General features: G+C 51.0%; 1 long non-coding RNA gene and 1 other non-coding gene across 2 annotated transcripts; both read left to right on the plus strand.

Annotated features, from left to right (window-relative positions):
- The first annotated feature begins 1,402 nt into the window (after positions 1–1,402).
- LOC125155332 (uncharacterized) lies at positions 1,403–5,181 on the plus strand. Its single transcript, XR_007148148.1, has 4 exons — positions 1,403–1,795; positions 2,404–2,725; positions 3,371–3,452; positions 4,140–5,181. It is a non-coding gene; the product is annotated as an uncharacterized LOC125155332 (long non-coding RNA).
- A 12,840-nt stretch (positions 5,182–18,021) lies between these two features.
- On the plus strand, positions 18,022–18,095 carry TRNAR-UCU (transfer RNA arginine (anticodon UCU)). Its single transcript has one exon. It is a non-coding gene; the product is annotated as a tRNA-Arg (tRNA).
- The last annotated feature ends 925 nt before the right edge of the window (positions 18,096–19,020 follow it).

Here is a 19,020-nt window from a genome sequence, read left to right on the forward strand (position 1 = left end):
ATGGTTTGTCAGTATGTTTTCCTTCGCCAACTGGGAGCTCTTTGAGGGCAGGAATGATAGTTCATGAATCTTGTTATTCTCAGTGCTTAGTGTAGAAACAGGAAAATAGTAGAACCTCTGTTGATTCTACTGAATTTAGCTGAAGTGATGTATTGATAAACACATAGGCTTAATGATGTATTTATAAACACATAGGCTTGATAAACCATCTTTTCTCCAGCCGTGTATACATGTATATAACCACATTTCGCCGGCATATCCCCTGCAGTTCTGTATGTGTTCACGAAGACACAATGTGTCCAAAAGAAGGTGAAGGATTCTAATAGGCATGCAACATATTTCCATCCACTTCTTCAAGATACATTTTTGTAATTCTTGGAATTGACTTGAGAGCTTGCCTCATCCTTTTGGGTATATTCAGTTGTGGAAAATTTTCATCCTTGGAGGATGGCTTTTAATTTTGAAAATAGCCGAATGTCTTAGGATCCAAGTCTTATGGGTAAGTGGAGGTTCACATCGGGTAATACGAAAACAGGACTTGGCTGGGAAGTCAGAGTAAATGACTTCCAGGTTGACTAATATGTTGCTTCCTCAAAGAGGAGTTCTAGAAAATTTCTGAGTAGTGGCTCTCTGGCCTATTTGTTAATACAAACAAAATGAAACAAGAGTGTTGTCAATTTCTGCTCACCCCTGGTGGACAGCGGTGCTTGGCTATAAGAACACAAAAAACCATATGTCCAAGGAGAGAACTCCCTGATCCTTCCTTCCTTCCTTCATTCATTTGTAGTTTCTTGGGTTTTTTTACGTCCAACGCACAATGCTAGTTGAAATCGGGTGTTTTGACCCAGCTGTTTTGCTGCAGTCTATAAAAAAAAAAAAAAAAAAAAAAAAACAGTCTGTAAACCCCCAGGTTTTATTTTTCTCAATCACCAAATAGAATGATCGGTAGATGTTCTCACCCCATGTCCAATTTCCACCCAATTTTTGAGCGTCATTTTACTGTGGGGAAAAATGCAAAAATCAGGGAACGGAGCGTATCCAGGGATGCAAAATACTTGATAATTAAGACCAGTCTGACAGTAATGGTTTGCTTTTTAGAATCATAAGATAGGAGTGAATGTTAAAAAATGCTATAACAAAATGTCAGTGTTTGGTGCTGGGCTCTTGAGATGAGCAAGTAGGAAGCTAACCTTTAAGGAACTCAGAGTCCAGTAGGGAAGATCGGCGTGTAAACACATAATTGCTACACCCTGGGATAAATACTATGGTGCCGTCCCATATGTGGCCCAGCAGAACCCCAGGAGAGGCAGAGAGTACATCTGTGGGAGACCTTAAGGAAGGACGAGGAGTTGACCAGGTGTAAAAAGGACGGAGGCCTTAGCAAAAGAGGGGGCGGTGGATGCGAAAGCAGGAAAGGCAGAAGCAGCACGGCCCGCTGTCGCTGGATCGTTCAAGGAATGTATGCCAGAGAGTGTTCCCAATTCTGCAGACGAGGAGCCATCGGAGGGTTTCAAGCGGGGAAATGTCAGCGATATTTGCATTTTAGAGCGATAACTCTGGCAGTGGTGGATGGATGGACTGGAGGGTGCACATCGTTGGACTCAGAAGCCTGACCCTTGTGGGCAGCACAGATACAGCACCATGACATCGAGTAGGACCCACTGAGTGTGGGCTTGTCTGATGCTGTGGGCAGGCTAGAGATAACACCCAGAACACTACTGTAGGACCCAGCCGTCCGTACGCTGTGTGGACAGTGCCGTGAAGCACGGCACCTTTCGGTTGTGTAGAGGAAGGGGTAAGTACGGTGACCAGCTGGCCTGGCCTGCCAGGGACGGAGGCACCTTCCGGAACTTGCAGTGTCAAGATTGGGAAAGTCCTGGGCCAACTGAGAAGGGTTGGTCAACGGACCAACCTCAGTGGCACCTGTTACTCGGACCGTCTCCCTAGCAACCAGCTGGGGGGGGGGGGTCATCTTCAGGGCAGACTGGAGGGGAAGAAAAGCCGAGTGAGTTATTTTATATTTTAGGGGAGGGGAGGGGCGGAAGGAGTCGGGGGTAGTGGTGGTTCAGAATAGCTAGGCCAGTGGAACAGAGAAGAGAGAAGAAAGGCTAAGTAGGAGGCAGAGTGTGGAGGCCGGTATCTGCCCAGGACCCCACCTCCGCTCCCTGAGATCCTGGGCTCTCTGCTGGTGGTAGAGAACATTGCAGACTCAAAAGAGCGAGCGTTGCAAAGAGCGAACATGTATATTTAGCTTTTAATTCATGCATGGAGTTCCTATATTCATGCACACACTTGTTCACTCGACGTTCACGGAGTGCTTGCTATGTGTCCAACACTTGGCATGTGCTGGATCATTTCGTTCGCACGCACGACTTGTCGGTCGTTATGATTCCTGTTTTACAGATGAGAACGAGGAGGCTCGGGGAATGTGGTGACCTCCTTTGAGCCACACATGAACAGGCAGAGCTGAGATCTTAACGCAGGCGTGGCCCCAAAGTGCCCGCGCATTCCAGCAAGCCCGTATATCCGCCTGTGAAAAATACCGCAGGGGCCCGGGAGATTCTGGGTCTGCAACTTCACAACGAAGATTGCCCGCCTTGCTATTAACGAGTGTCCCCAGATGGTGCCTAGACCCCGACGGCCCCGAGAAACCACACGCCACAGCCCGTGTCTCCTCGCCGACTCGTGAGGGAACCCTACGTGTCAGTGGCTCATTAGAAGGCAGGTGTGTAAAAAGCAGAAAATACCTGAGTTTTTCAATAAGTGGTTTTCTTGACTCTTCCTCTGCAGCGACTGCTAACCTTGTTTGCAAAGCCCCTGTCCTGTCCTGTCCTGTCTTTCTGACCCCCTGTAGCCTCCTGGCCACACCGGGTCCCCCCGGCCAGAGTATCTGTCTCTAACACCCCCGACCTCTGCGCTGGCCGCCCCCTCCCGAGCTGGAGCCTTGCCTCTGTGCGCTGTGCGAAACTGCTCCTGCTGGCACACATTAGCCTCCGTGTTACCTCCCCAGAGGGGCCTTCCCGCTGCCTCGTGACCACCTATCGTGTTCGGTTTCCATCTTAATAATGCATCTTTGGTTTGTCTCTGTCCCCCGTGCCGCTTCTTCTGTGGACAGAATCTCCAAGCAGGGAGGAGGCTCTGTCAGCTTGGAGCAAAGTTGTTTTGCCAGCGGCCAAAGGATATCGCACTTGACAATGTCTGGCACGTAATAGGTGCTTAAGAAACGCTTGACTAAATGCATGGAAGAGAACGGTCTCATCACGCTGAGAGTCTTTGGTTTTACGCTCTGAGTTTTGCAATCAAGAACTTTTTCCTTCGGCCCAGAGTAGATCTCCCTCTGCCACTTAAAGTGTTTCCTTCTGGTTCGCAGAAGAAGGTATCTCTCCCTCTTCACCAGCCTCTGGAGGCCCAGAGACTGTCCGTCAACCGCCCCTCAACCTCCTGGGTGTCAGGTATGAACGTGTCCTCACTCCTAACCTCCTGCCAGTTCTTTTTTCATTGGAACCTCTTCTCTGATCCTTTTTCCTTAGATAACTTGGGTTCCGAACGGGTCCTCGTAGGTGAATGAGGCCATGCCTGATGGCTGTGAGTCCAACGTGAGAGGCTATTCCTAGCTCTTTTGTAGCTTTTTCTGCTGTTCTTGGTTTCAGACTGTCTCTTTGGCTCATTCCTGGTCACGTGTGGTCCATTTTGGTCCTAATATCTTGGTCAGCCCTTGGTCAGAGCTTGCTATGGTGAGAGCAGTGTTGCCTCCCCAGGCGACACCAGACTTGCCCCCAGATGCCCTGTGGGCGGCTGTCCCCTGGTGCACATATGGACATGTGTCAGGCTGACCACGGCTGCTGCTGCTGCTCCTGTGGCTGAGCCAGAAATGGGGGCAGATGCACTTAGGGTATATTCTCACTCCGTTCCTGGGAGCCCCGGCTAGTGTTGGGACAGACTACGATGGGCCAGGAGTGACTGCGTGTCCTGCTCTAGGAGAGTTAAGCAAGTTCTAGGAGCCGTCCCTGGCTCACTGAAGAGACAGTGCAGGAAGGGCAGAAGCACGGGTTTGGAAGCCGGGCTCGCCTGTGCTTGAGGGTGGACCAGCTGGGCACCTCCTTTCTCTGAGACCAGGGTTTTCATTTGCTACGCGTTAGACCTACCGTGGACTGTCCTGCCGGCTTGTGGCGAAGGGGGAGGACATTCGTGTGAAGCTCCTGAGAACTCAGTACACGTAAGTTACCTTTCCCTGTGCCCCCTTCACCCCGGAGCAGACGTGTGAGGGGCTTTGTCCACCTGCCTGGCTGGGCCGTACATTCTTGGCCGGTGCCCCTTGACTCAATACAAAGTGCTACCTGGGGCGGGATTTTCCCTTTCCCATTCCTTGATGGCGCTTCCCCGCGCGGCTGTCTCGCCAGCTCTCTGCTGCCCTCGTGTGGCCACCCTGACCCCTGGCCATTCCCGATCCTCTGCTCCCTCGGTGTGGTCGCTTTGCCGTAATGCAGCCTCTTCCCGGCGTCTGGGCCCAAAGTGGCTCCTCTGCCCTCCGTGTTTCAGACACACGCATCAAACACATCCGAGGCTAATCTCAGCCCTCTCTGGTCAGGTGATGTTGTCTCGGTTCTTTCCACGTGCCTTCGAGTACGCGGCCCATCTGTAAGAGGCTCTGGGGGAGCCGCGGTGAGGGCTTGTGTGCCAGCAAGGCCTCGTCAGGCTTCCGGTCCCACAGTCTGTTGCTTTGCCCGACGGCAGGTTCTCTGACCCACGGGTGCTGAGAGCAGTATGTTTCCGGAGGGCGTTGAATCATAGATCTCCCCTCTTTTGTGCCCTTAAATTCGGATCTCTTTAAGTCAGTGGAGGAAAATGCAACTACTCTTGCGTTGCCCGGGGTAATGGGGCACCTTGGATAGACCCAGAGCGCCAGGACTATGGTGTGAAGACAAGAAAACAAAGGGTCTGTGGGCTACCGCCTTCGAATCGCGTAGCTTGTCTGGCGAGGGGGACGGAGGGTTCAGGATACAGTAAGTGCGCTGTTCTGTTTGAAAAACTTTGTGGGTGAGACTAAAGGGAGAAATGCATTTGGTGACCTGGCCCTAAACTAGATTTGAGAGGGTGGGACTTGCATATCAGATACCGAAGAGTCTTATCTTTCTCCCAATGTCAGTGAGAACAGTTTTGTGGCAGGATGTTATGTGATTGAGTTGGTATTTATTTATTTATTTTAAATTTCTTTTTTTCAACATTTCTTTATTTTTGGGACAGAGAGAGACAGAGCATGAACGGGGGAGGGGCAGAGAGAGAGGGAGACACAGAATCGGAAACAGGCTCCAGGCTCTGAGCCATCAGCCCAGAGCCCGACGTGGGGCTCGAACTCACGGACCGCGAGATCGTGACCTGGCTGAAGTGGGGTGCCTGGGTGGCGCAGTCGGTTAAGCGTCCGACTTCAGCCAGGTCACGATCTCGCGGTCCGGGAGTTCGAGCCCCACGTCGGGCCCTGTGCTGACGGCTCGGAGCCTGGAGCCTGTTTCCGATTCTGTGTCTCCCTCTCTCTCTGCCCCTCCCCCGTTCATACTCTGTCTCTCTCTGTCCCAAAAATAAATAAACGTTGAAAAAAATAATAAAAAAAAATAAAGATTAGTCCTCAGATTCAAAACAACAAAGGTGTAGATTTTTTTCTCCCTCGTCATCTGCAAATTCAGCGCAGTCCCATGCTAAGTCCCAGTATTTTACTTTTATGGGACTTGCCCCATCAATCCTAACATTCCTTTAGAAAAGAAAAATCAAGAATAACCACAATTTTTTTTTTAAACACATAGGGTTCGGGAGGTTGGGGAGGATGGAGAGACGGTTTTCCAGCTATGCTAAGTGACTTTAAAATGACAGCAATGAAAACATTGAAGTATTTCCCAGGAGTATACAAATGGTCTGATGGAATAGGAGAGGGAGCATGGTCACAAACTAATGTGGAAATTTAGTGTATGAAGAATCATACAGTACATCATATACTACGCTTCTAATCAATGAGGGTTGGGCTGTTTCAATGAGTGGTGTTAGAATAATCAGTTATCTGTTTGCAAGTTGGGATGGGGTAGGTCGAGCCCTCCCTCACACCGTATACAAAAATAAATTTCAGCTGGATGGAAGTACTGAATTTTATAAGCAAACCAAACCAAAGGACATTGCTAAAACACAAGAAAAATATGTTTACTCTCGGAGTGGCAAAGACATGCCCAAGCCAGACGAAGAACCCAGACTCCATGAAAGAAAGGACTGACAAGTTTTACTGCTTAGTTTTTCTTTTTTTTTTTTTTTTTTAATTTTTTTTTCAACGTTTATTTATTTTTTTGGGACAGAGAGAGATAGAGCATGAACGGGGGAGGGGCAGAGAGAGAGGGAGACACAGAATCAGAAACAGGCTCCAGGCTCTGAGCCATCAGCCCAGAGCCCGACGCGGGGCTCGAACTCACGGACCGCGAGATCGTGACCTGGCTGAAGTCGGACGCTTAACCGACTGCGCCACCCAGGCGCCCCACTGCTTAGTTTTTCTTAAAAAAAAAAAAAAGATTAATTGTAGAAACCATGAACAAAATTTAAAAGTCAATGACAGACTGGAAACATTTTATTTACAATACATACAGCAAAGTATTACACGGTAACATGCAAAGTATCTAATAAATACACATAAAAAGGCAAACAATCCAATAGAACATTAGCAAAGGATATGAGTGGGAATTTTCCGAAGAAATACAGTCATCCAGTAAACATCTGAACAACGGTCAGCTGCACTTGGATTTGGAGAAATACAAGTTAAAGTAACAAAGGGATCTGAGATTGTTAAAAAAGTATCAAAGGCCCGTCCGATTGTTAAAAATTAAAATGATGGATCATATCCAGTGTTGGCAAGTGTTTGGGGAAATAGGCAAATTCATTTATTGTCAGTGAAATTGTAAATTGGTACAGTTGTCTTGGAGATGTTTTGGCAGAATGTATCAAAATTAAAAATTAAAATACCGGCGGTGTCGTTTCCACAAATCTGTGCTGTACGTCTAGTCACACACGAGCGCCGTAATTTATGTGCCTGGATGTGAATCATGCCATTGTTTCCAGTAGTGAAAAATGGCAAACATCCTAAGTACCCATCAATAGTGAATTGGTTAAATAAATTATACTGTGCCCGTACTCTGTAATAACACAGAACAGTTAAAAAGAATGAGGTAAATTTATACATACCAACATGGAAAGATAACCAAGATGTATTGTTAGGTGAAAATACCAAGAAAAGACGCGTGCTATTACCCCTTTTGTGTAACAGGAAAAAAGCCTACAGCAACATACGTGCCTCTGGTCCATTTCGTCTACGCGTAAATGTGTGTTTAAGGATATGAATTGCTAGCTACTGGCTGTGTGACTTTGGACAAGGTGCTTAACCTCTCAGTACTTTATTTTCTGTGCGTGGCCAGTAGAGCGGATGATAATAGTACGTTTCCCTTAGGGTTGTGTAATGTGAGGCTTAAATAAATGAATCTATTTGAAGTGCTTCGTCTAGAGCCTGGCACACGGTAGCTATCTGATGAGTGATTTTATTATTCAGATACATATGCAGCTTGGAAAACTATGATTTCTGCAGTGGGCGTGAGGTTTAAGGCATACGGGAGGGGGGCTATAATTATTTATATGATGTAGTTCACTTTTCAAGAGTGACTGTGTGCTTCTGTGGTGAGCAGATTTTAGGGGCTCACCCGGCTGGCTCACTCAGAAGAGGGTGCAACTCTTGACCCCAGGGTCGCGAGTTCGAGCCCCACGCAGGATGCAGAGATGACGAAAGTAAACAACACTGTAAAAACAATTTATTTGGAAAGCTTCTTCTAAGGAAATCTGTGAAACGATGTCAATAGAAATCCAGGAATGAAATCCAGCAGCTCTGAGCTGGGCTGGCGGCACCGGGACAGGAAGGAGGTGCCGTGGCTGGTGTTGGTTGTGGGGAACGATAGAGGGAAAGGGCAAGGCCTGCTCTCAGTTTGGGGGTGTGAGTGACTGACCTGGAAAAGGCTGAACCACGGAAAGCAGTTGCGGAGTAAGGGCAGTCTTCATGGGGTGCAGTGTTTGGGGACGGAGGAAGACTAGTTTTGCTGAAGCTGTGTTGAGGTTAAGCTTCTGGGACCCATCTCGTGGGGGATATTCAGGACCCTGCGTGTAGAGACTGGAGCCCTGGAGAAAGTGGGCTGTTTCCACACCACCCGGAGGCAGAGCAGCAGAAAAAGTCTCAAGCTCTCAGGTCCCCTTCTAAGACTTCCCTTCTAATTCTTCCACTATAAAAATTAAGAAGTGTGGTATTCTGGAACAGTCTCCGGGCCAGGAGGACAGAGACCTGTTCTAGCAATTGTTTATTTTCCCCCAGCAAACGTATACTGAGCTGCTAGGACCTGCAAGATAGATGCTGCTCAGACTGACAAGATAGAAGGGGCTGGAGTTCCTCATCGCCCCCTGCCCCCCACCCCGCCTGCCCCGGCAGGACACAGCCCCTCGCTCTCTGTGCTTTAAGAGCCCCGTGTGCAAGGGCGGGAACGGTGTGATGATGGGTGCACTCCAGTCTGCTAGGGCAGTGGTGGGCCTCGGGGAAGATGGGGAAGACAGAAAGGGAAGTGACTGGGCTGGTTCTTCAAGGAGGAGGGGCGGCTCCCCAGGCAGATGTGAGAGTGGGGAGAAGGGAAGAGCATTCTAGAAAGAGGAAACAGCGCATCCCTGGGCTTATCAGTGTGGAACCAGAACAGTTGGGGGGTTTTTGTGTTTTTAATTTTACGGAACTGTAAGTATTTTGGCATTGTGCAACATGAGGCTGGAGGTGGGTGGGGAATGGTAATAAATGAGGTTGGAAAGAGGGGCAGGAATCAGACTTGTAGATGGCCGTCAGGGTCTTCTCGGGGCTCCAGAGGATCATCAAGGGGTTTTGCCTCCCAGAAAGATCACCACTGCTCTGTTGGCCATGTGTCAGATAGGTGGAAGGGGAAGGGGCCATTTGCAGAGAGAAAACTGAGGGGTTATTAACGTACTCACATAGGGGCGCCTGGGTGGCTCCATGGGTTAAGCAACTGACTTTGGCTCAGGTCATGATCTCGCAGTTCATGGGTTCGAGCCCCGCGTCAGGCTTTGTGCTGACAGCTCGGAGCCTGGAGCCTGCTTCGGGTTCTGTGTCTCCCTCTCTCTCTCAAAAATATATAAAACATTAGGGTGCCTGGGTGGCTCAGTCGGTTGAGCTTCCGACTTTGGCTCAGGTCATGATCTCGCAGTTCGTGGGTTCGAGCCCCGCGTCGGGGCTCAGAGCCTGGAGCCTGCTTCGGATTCTGTGTCTCCCTCTCTCTCTGCCCCTCCCCTGCTCACGCTCTGTCTCTGTCTCTTTCTCTCAAAAATAAATAAACATTAAACTAAAAATCAGGGATGCCTGGGCAGCCCAGTCAGTTAAGCATCCAGCTTCTGCTCAGGTCATGATCTCAAAGTCCGTGAGTTTGAGCCCTGTGTTGGAATCTGTGCTGACAGCTCAGAGCCTGGAGCTTGATTCGGATTCTGTGTGTCCCCCTCTCTCCCCCTACCCCACTTGCACTCTGTCTCTCTCTCTCTGTCTTTAAATAAATGTTAAAGAAATAAAAAAAAAATAATCAAATACTCGAATAGCCCTGCCTTCGAAGGATGCGCTGTCTGCAGTGGGCCAGAAGCAGCAATGGAGACGGGGGTGCGGGTGGGAGTGGAGGTGTGGGGGTGGGGGTGTGTGCATCTCAGGGCTGCAGAGAGGGAACAGGCTGATCACAGCCGCTGCTGAAATCCTGAGCGTGCACTTGTGCGAAGGCGTCATGGTGAACCCCGCCCTGGATGACCGGCCTATCTCCCTCATAGTTTCCTCTCAAATTCGTCTTCTCCCTTCAGTTCACTGTGTGTAGCCAGTTCTCTTGCTGGGGTGCAGACCTCTGTGATAACTTACCTTGAAGCCTCCTGGCTGGGTCCTCTCGAAATTGCCTACCCCATGCATCCAGAATGATCTATGTGAAATGCACACCAAAACACAGTTCTCGCTTCCTTAAAACCCTTCACGGCCTCTGGCTTCTGCGGGATTATAATTGAAGTCCTTTAACATGATGTACGAAGGTCTCTCCGATCTGGTCTTCCAGCCACGGGCTGTCACCCCCTGCCTGGGACTCCGGGCTTCAGTGACTCCGCATTTCTTGTGGTTTCTCACACAGGAACGAGGCGTGAGGTGTAGCTTTATCACGCTGTCCTCTCTTCTTGGCACGCCTTTCTTCCTCGGGGTCCCCAACACACACGTATGCACGTGCTCGCACACATGCCCTGGCCCCGCCTCTCCTCTTGCTCCGGTGAACAACTGTTCTGACTTTGTGCAGCTTACGTCCGTGGCTCGGGCAAACCTCCTCAGACCTTCGGACCCACGTTCTCTAGTATCGTAGCATGCTGGACGTGTCTCCACAGTTGGGCAGCTTTGTTTTGGGATTCTGTTTGTTTTCTGTCTCTGACCGTGCCCTTATCGAGGACAGATGTGACGTCTTCCGCGTCTTTGTGTTCCCAGTGCCTAGCACGTGTCGTGGCCTATAGCACACATTCGTGGATTTGCAGAATAAATTAATTAATAAGCGAGTAGGTGGATGGTGCTACCATGAAGTAAATTAGGGGGTCATAAAGAGCAGAGGATTTACGAGGAAATGTAAGTTCAGATTTGTACAGTTTACCGTCGAAATGCCCGTGAGTCATGAAGGGAGTGTTATGTCTAGGCAACAGAATATTCCAGTCTGGCTGTCAGGTGAGGCGTCTGGCCGTAGGTGTGGAAACGGGCATGTTCGGCTCATCACAGCCAGTGCTGTTTCAGATCATTCGGGGAGACAGGAGAAGAGAAGAGAGGCCACGCATACTTTAGGGCAGTGCTTTCGACCACAACCCACAGAAGAAATCAATTCATTTATTTTCTTGTGACTTAGAACACAAGAGTCTACACAAACACCTGTAGGAGTACTGGAACGAACATTCCGGAAATGATGCACGCTCTTCTTAGAGGCTGATACGTTCTGCTGTTCTCTTTCTTGTTCTGTTCTGCCCTATCCTGTCCTGCCATTTCTCTTCTTTTCTACTTAATAATATAAAAATGCTGCTGACAGTCGGGCCAGCGGTCTGATAACCTCTGCTCTTAGGGCCATGGGTATTTAAGAAGGAGAGGGAGGGCCCGGTGGGGGGGACAGAGAAGGAGGAGCCAAGGTATAGGAGGAGAGCCCTTGGGAAGCAGGGAAGTGAATATTCTCGAGAACACAGATGTGTGTGGCCCGAAATGCTGCAGAAAGGTGAAGCGACGCTCTTGAACCTGACGACCAGGAAGCGGTTAGTGACCTGAGCAAGAACATTTCGGCACAAGCGAGGCTGAAGTCGCCGAGGAAGGGAGACCTTGAGCCTACAGCCCGGTCTCCGTGAAAACGGAGACTGCAGGCGTGAGGCTCCCTGGGGTTCTCGCCACCTCCCCTCATTTATTCCTTGTAGTGGCCTCCGAAGGCAGGCATTACTTGTGCACATTTTGAAATAAACAGGCAATCCGAGTCTCAGAGAGGTTCGTTTAGGTGCTCCTCACCACGCAGTAAGCTGACGCACTGGGACTCCAACCTTGCTCAATCCTGCCTTTGAAGTCTGTATTTTTCCAAGTGGACCACAGCAGTTAGTCTATTTTTGTAATATTGGATAAGTAATTTAATTTCTATGGGCACGAGTTTACTAATCTATGTAATTACAGATGGAGAGGGTTGACAAAAATTATAGACTACAGAAATACACAAAATAAAGAGCAAACATTCACCCACTTAGCATTATCAATTTAATCTCCAAACCAGTTTTTTTTTAATTTATAAAAGTAATAAGATCGCGTGGTAAAAACTCAGCTAATACATAAGGTCAAAAATGAAACTTAATTATTTAAAAGTCTTTTTCCATTTTTAGCACTCAGTGATTCCAGGACGAGGCTCCTTGATCCTTTTGGTTGTCCCGTTTCCGGGGACGACTGAAGGCTAAACATACCGTCCCCTTCCCCACACTCTGTATAGAGACCCCTGTTGGGGTGACCCCATGGTGGCAAAAGGAGAGCCCTGAAGTAGAGGTCAGCAAGCCTGGGGCTGGGTGCAGCGCTGTGGAAGACCAGCTGGCTGTCCTTGGGCAAAGCATCTCATTTATCTAGATGTTGGTTTCCTCTGCTTTGACCTTTGGTGACTCGAGAGAGAATGAGCCACTGGGGGGAGACCACGGGCTGGGGGGCTCGCTCACCCTCACTAGATGCTGCCCTCCATCTAGGGTGCTGCCCTTCCCCCACCCATCCTCCTTGTCCCTGGGGCACCTCCCCTCCATCGTAAGGGTAGGGAAGAGACTTGCGGGGAAGGTCCGAGACCGGTGTCGTGGGTGCCCTGTCTCTCAGCAGGTACCATCCGGGGACACCTGCCTGCCTGTGGCAGAGCCCAGCCCCCGCTACTTCCCGGCTGATGACTTTGGGCCAGCCACGGCCTGTCCTTGATCAAGGTTTTTCTTTTGTAAAAGGAAGATCACGGTCGTCACTCTTTCCACAATCTAAGAGAGTGCTGATGATAAAATGAGATAAATAATTTAAAAAAATTCTTTTATCATCATTATGCCTTCTGCTAATACTGTTTCTTAGACTCTTGACAGACAGCAGGAGGGAGGACCGTGAGAATCCAACTATTTCCTTTGGGAGGAGCCTGAGGGCAACCGACTGGGTTACTCAAAGTCAAAATGCTTCCTGTGCACCCCGTCTTCGGTGTGGGGACAGCTCTGAGAAGGGCCAGTCCTGCCTGGCAGATGGGCGGTGACCGGCTGCTGGGTAAGGACGAGCTGCAGAGCCTCCTGATTTCTCAGACAGAGGCCCCTGTGCGAGGGCGGGTTTGGTCCCTGGGATTGAAACGCTCACGGTCACACGTTTGGTGCAAACTGATGCATGGTGGCAGAACACCTTTCTTCTCTTGCTGCTGTGGAGTCGCTCTGCTCTACAAGGTGAACTTGATGTTCCCCTCAAGGCTGCTTCCTGGCTGGACGGGGAGAGGAGCTGTGGTAGAGGCCAGAGACCAAGAATGCCCCTTTACTCCTAACAGTGGGCATAACTGATGTTCTCCCGCCCCTGGGCCTGTGACCAGAGTCATTGATGCTTTAAGGGGCCGTCTTCCGACTCTTTGGCCTCTGGCCTAGAACATCTGCCCTCTTAGGGACCACGTCACTGTGGTAACTGAAGATTAAGCAACCTGGTTGCCAGCCCGTCCCCATGGCCACTCAGTGCCGGGCGATCAACAGGCCCAATCGGGGCCCCCAGTTTTAAAGCCAGTAGCGCACGGAGCACGGAGTCCCAGGCAGGTAAAGCAGACTCAGGTGTGTGGGACGGCATGGAGCTCCTTGGACTTCTGGAGGTGGTCATGGTGGAGAGAAGGACCAGCAGGTCATTCTGGACAGGAATGTGGCACCGTATGGACGGGCTGGAAGGAGACTCAGAAGAACAGGTACCGTAGACCGAAGATTTAGGAGGCAGCAGAGATCTGGGCAGCAGGGGGAAGGGAAGAAAGAAGCCTGGAGACCGAAATCTAGAGGAAGGGAAGAGAGGGCCTGATGGTGAAGGAGGGAACATACCAAGACTTCAGAGCAAGCGATGAGAGCACAGTGAGCAAGTGCGAGGTTGGAGGAGCTCGGAGGCCTGGGGAGCAGAGAGCCTCATGGCTGGTGGCGCGGTGACAGGGACAGCAGCAGCGGGCTGAGCGTGCTGGAGGCCAGGAGTGGGGAGTGTGGACAGTAGTGTTTGGAACAGATGGACCCCAGATGAGAACAGGTGGGGGTGTGGCCAAGAAACGGGGCACGCCACAGAGTAGACCCAGTGGGGGAAAGATTGGAGAGTGCCAAGTGCACACGGCAAGTGGGGAGAAAGGGCATGGACAGGAGTGTGCAGAGGTACGGACAGAGTGGGAGGGGCATGTAAGTCAGGACGTGACTAAGGGTGACGTGCCCTGGAGAAGACGAGAAATGGAGGCGACGGCAAGAAGACACCGTAAGGAGACGGGACCGGGGAGCTGGTACCGAACGCATGAGAATGGTGGCTTAGGGTCAGAACCGCAGGCGTAGGGAGAGCAGAGGAGGAACGAGGGGTAGGTAGCCCCGGGAAGTAACTCACCTTTGGGAAATTGGGGCGAAGCAGAGAGAACGTCTCCCTCCAAATTCCCAGAAAGAGCTGGTGGGGCCTGATGGCCCGCTGCCTGTCTGTTCATTAAATGCTGCTGGCTTCCTCGTGCTTCTTGACCGAAGAGAGAATTTATATCCTTGGAACACACTCTCTAGAATTCTCTACGGTTTCCCGGATTCCATCTCTGGATTCTTCACCATTCCTCAGACTCCTTGAGGGTGGACCTCTGTGTGGACTCCTCTGACCTTGACTCGTCCCTGGAGGTACGGTCCATTGTCCGGACAGCCTGGGTCCAGTCTCCCCTTGGGGAGTCTTGAGAGTAACCCATTGTGCTGGGCTAGACTTGGAATCTAGGATGTGATGATTCAGGTAGAATTTGCCCTTAGTTGCCCTCTTTTGGCTTGATTCTCAGGCCCACTAATTACCTGGATCATTGCACTTCTTCCCTCTTAGAGGAAGCTCTGACTTCTCAGAGCTCCTTTGTGGCCTCCCTGGAAGGTGCTTAGCAGAGAGGTGAAGGGGGCGAAAATAGGGAGGTTGCTGAAGTAGGGACATCCCACTTTTAGAGGATGTGCCCACCGTGGATGTGAAGGAATAGGTTTGGGACGGAGCAGGCACAGCAAGATGAGGCCATCATGGGTAAGGGCTGTATGGTCCAAACGTCTATTTCAACTGTCTCATTCCATCTGAATCCCTTAGCATTTAAAACACGGGCTGATGGGTACAGGCACCCTAGGGAAGCTGTGAGCAAGACCACAGTGGGGTGTAGGATTTAATTTTATTTGTTCCTGGGCCAATGGGAGATTTTTTTCTTTTTTCTTTTGGCATTTATCGTATTGTATCCCAGCAACACTTTATGAATGAAATAATGTGTGAGCATCACCGGTGTGTCTGTGGGGTCAAAGAGTGGTGTTCAGTTAGAGGCGTGAGTAATGTTTGAGTCATGGATCTTTGGAGAATTAAATCAGTGCAAAACATTTTTTTTGGAAACGGAATGAACTCATGTTCTCAAGGGTCTGCATAAACACAAATGGTGTACCTAGGTTAAAAGAAGAAAAAGATGTGCTGTCCTCAATCATTGGGAATGACTTAACTTCACCTTTCCTGCCTTGTTGCAACCACTGCTTTCTTTGATGGTTTCCCTCCTCATTTTTAAATGAAAAATCCAGTTTGGAGACATTATTCACACTTATCAAGAAGCTTTATCTGATTTATGGATGATAAAGTGAAGCTAGATAAGTCAGAGACGTCCCTTATTTGAGAAAAACCTTGGACAGTCCAGAGGGTTTTTGTTGATAGAGATTGTGAGGAGAAGGGGTCCTGGGAGGGGGGGTTTGCTAGAATGGGGAGATTGCTGTGGGGGTGAGGGAAAGATAAAGGAAGGTTATTCAAGAGGCAGGAGGCAACTCAGGCACCAGAGGCAAGACTTGTGACTCATGGGACTGAGGCAGGAAGGGGACGACACCTTGCTCTATGAGGTCACAACTAATCTTTATCCATGGCACTTATCACTGCCCCCGACTTACCCTGGGGAAGTGGAAGGCTGTTAAGTTCATTTCCGCAGGGATTCGGGGCAAGTCAGCTGCAGTTTGCTACTGCAGCTGGATCTTCGTGTGAACTTGGAAAACTTGACACCTTATTCGGTGGGCCATAAGACGGATTTTGGCTTTTCTCCTGTGCATCTTTCAGAAGAGTTCCTATGCTGCAATTTGCCCACAGGGTCCTTGAGGGCGGGACCGTGCCATTATTTTCCCTCATCGTGGTATCCCCAGCACCAAGCAAGAGCATTGCACGCAATGAATGGGGCCCTTGGAAAGTGCTGGGGAGCTGGGACTCTTCATTCAGGGTGTGGAGAACACGTGACCTCTTCAGAGGCAACGAACCTTTGGGCAAAGCTCGGGACGGGCAGATTTGGGTATAGGATGCCATCTTTATGAAGAGTGGGGGGCGTGGATCTGCGCGTAAGAGAACTTTGGTGGAGCCTGATGGGAAATGTCCTGAGGACCTGTTTTGCATTTGCGTGGTTCCTGGCTGGCTTGGGAGGTTGAGCTTCCCTCTACAGGCACCCGAGGCTTCCTGACTAGCTCTTTGACTGGCATCTTGTCACTGGTCAACCCAAGTATTGTGATAGCTGGCCAGCTTTGAGTTCTGCGTGTCATGTTCTTGGAGTAGTCTAGGGTAGGTGTATTAAGAAAGGCCTGTTCTCTGCCTCTAGGTCCTGGGGGCGGGGAAGGCAAGCTTGGTTGGGTGGCTCGCTCTTCCCAGGTGTTGGTCTCCTGGCCCCCTGACCCAACTGACTCACCTTGGTCCCATGCTTGCCCAGATCTCCTCCTTGGGGCTGTGTGAACTGAACGGCCAGGGGAGGGTGAGTCTTAGAGTTCTCAGGGCCCTCCGAGATCTTCCAGTCCAAGAACGTTGTGTTGTCACATCGTCCTTCACTTGACCATCAGCCGGCCTCGCGGGTTAGAAAGAATGGCCTTAGACTGTGATGGGAGTCAGTCGGTGGTGTCGAGTGCTGGGAATAGACGCACACACAGAGGGAAGGTGGGGGAGTCAGCTCTCTGCTTGTATTGTAACCTTTTAAGTGGGAGTGGGGTGGGGAACACCGAGTCGGTCTTTAAACCATTGCATTGCCATTGGGAGCACGGAGGGCAACTGTCCCCTGAATGTGTCTGGCAGTCAAACGAGAGAAAAAGAGCAGAAGCTGAGGTGGGAACGACTTGGATTAGACATTCAGAAGAACCAGCCCCGGGGTGGGGGGGACACTGTGACCAATAGTGATTAGCAACTGTAGCCTCCCAAGGAGCCTTTTAAAACTAGGAACAACTGTTTTCCTGGATCTGGGCTGGGTGTGGAGGTCTTTGTGTGTGGTTACGGAGGGCTGGCCCATTTGATTGTCCTCGGATGCCTCCGGCAAGCCCAGCAGCTGAGAAAGCCCCAATCTTTAAATCCGGGGGTGCTGGGAAGAGAGGAGGGCAGACTGGGAGCTAGGGAAGGTGGGGGAGGGGAGCAGGTAGGTGATCACCGAGGGCTGTTGCAGGACCATCTGTATTTCATTAGGGAGTTGCCACTCTCACCCTCCTCTCTCTCTCTCTCTGTCACACACACATACACACACACACACACACACACACACACACACACACACACACACACTCACCACACTTCCGTCTCTTCCTCATCCATAATTCCAGGGGAGATGCTGAAGGCATAGCACATCAGACCCTGGCTATCTCTTCCTGGGCTTGACGGGTTGACGGGTGCGGCTCTTAGGGCTGAGAGCTGGACCCGTGTCCCGGAGCCCGGCTTCCCCGCCTGGCGCTGCCTCCGCCTTCACGCTGTCTCTTTACGGAAGCAGGTCCTTTGTCTCGGCAAAGGAGGGCTTCCCTGGATCCCCCAGCTCTGCCCAGCCCCTGTCTGAGAGCATCCGGGTGGGATGAAACCACAGCGAGGGAGAGGGGTGGCGGTAGACCTGGTCCCTGGTTCCCTGGCTGGGCTGGGTGAGCTTTGCCTAATTAGCATGAGAATAGAGAGCCTTTCCTGCCTCCTCCCTGGGGATGGAGAGGAAGGGGCCCAGGCTCCAGCTCCATCCTGCCCCATCAGAGCTTCTGGGACTGAAAACGAGTGCCGCCCCGGTCCTCCAGTCCTCTGAGGACCCAGGACCCACGGTACTGGGAAAAGCTTTGACAGAGCCTGCGGGTGGATCTCCACTCCAGATTTTCCAGCTGTCCCTGCCCCCCCACCGCTCGAGAGAGCAGGATGCCCGAGATGGCTGGTGATGCAGAAGGTATGTGCTTTTTCAGTTCTGGTGCTGATGCTGTGTGTGTGGTGAGGTCTCTGTGGCGCAATGGACGAGCGCGCTGGACTTCTAATCCAGAGGTTCCGGGTTCGAGTCCCGGCAGAGATGGTCACCTGGCAGGTGCCTCTTTTATTTTGCGTGCTGTCATGCTAGGTTGATAATTACATTTATCTCTCCCTGGAGGCTCTGGGGAAGAGAAAGGAAACCTCTTTCCTTGGGAATCGTGGACCTCCTCTCCTTTTCCCTTCCCTCCCTCTTCATGCTTTCTCTGTTCCTCCCTTACAGATTTTCATTGTCTAGCGGAGGCTCAGACGTCTGCTGCTTCTCTCTGCTTGGCCCGACTGACACAGCCATTGAATCCTTTGCCTCCTAGGACCATCCACGGGCACGCAGGGACCAGGGTGCCAGGGCACGGGTTCGGGGACCACTGCGGTTCCCTCCTTCTCGTCTGAGAACTCAAACAGGCAGACTGACCCATATGCCCCTGAGGAAACGTCCAGCTGTCCTCGACGGTAAGGGTCCCTTTGCCCGGGGTGGCTCAGGGGGCGGGTGGGGTCATGCAGAGGACAATTTATTCACCATCATTGTCATTCCTGGAGCTTTCCGTGCTAAAGCTCTTCACCCACTTTCTCGTCTGCAAGGTGAGATGTGGTCATCGCTCTGTCTTCGTGGAGTAAACCGCACAGCAGCACACGGATTATCCGTGGCAGACGGACTTGTCCGGGAAACTCTGAGGTCTCCTGCGCCTGGGGAAAAAGTTGGTAGCCTTTCCTGTCTGCAGGGCAGACTCTGAGGGTGGCGTGTGGGTGTTATTTCCGGAACTCCCCGTCGCCATCAGGACATCTCACCCCTCCTCTTCCTCCTTTCCCTTCTGCTCTCCTGCCCTGCCTCATCTCATGGCCACATTCAGCAAGGCTGGGAGCTTAGGTTTCTACTCTGGGCTGGGCGGGCTCTCTCCCCCTGGCGTACTGCAGCTCCAGCCTATTAGTCAGAGCGAGCCGCCCATGCTTGGACGTGACCTCCACCCCAGCTG

Source organism: Prionailurus viverrinus, chromosome F1, assembly GCF_022837055.1.
Source record: "Prionailurus viverrinus isolate Anna chromosome F1, UM_Priviv_1.0, whole genome shotgun sequence".
NCBI classification, from domain to species: domain Eukaryota; kingdom Metazoa; phylum Chordata; class Mammalia; order Carnivora; family Felidae; genus Prionailurus; species Prionailurus viverrinus.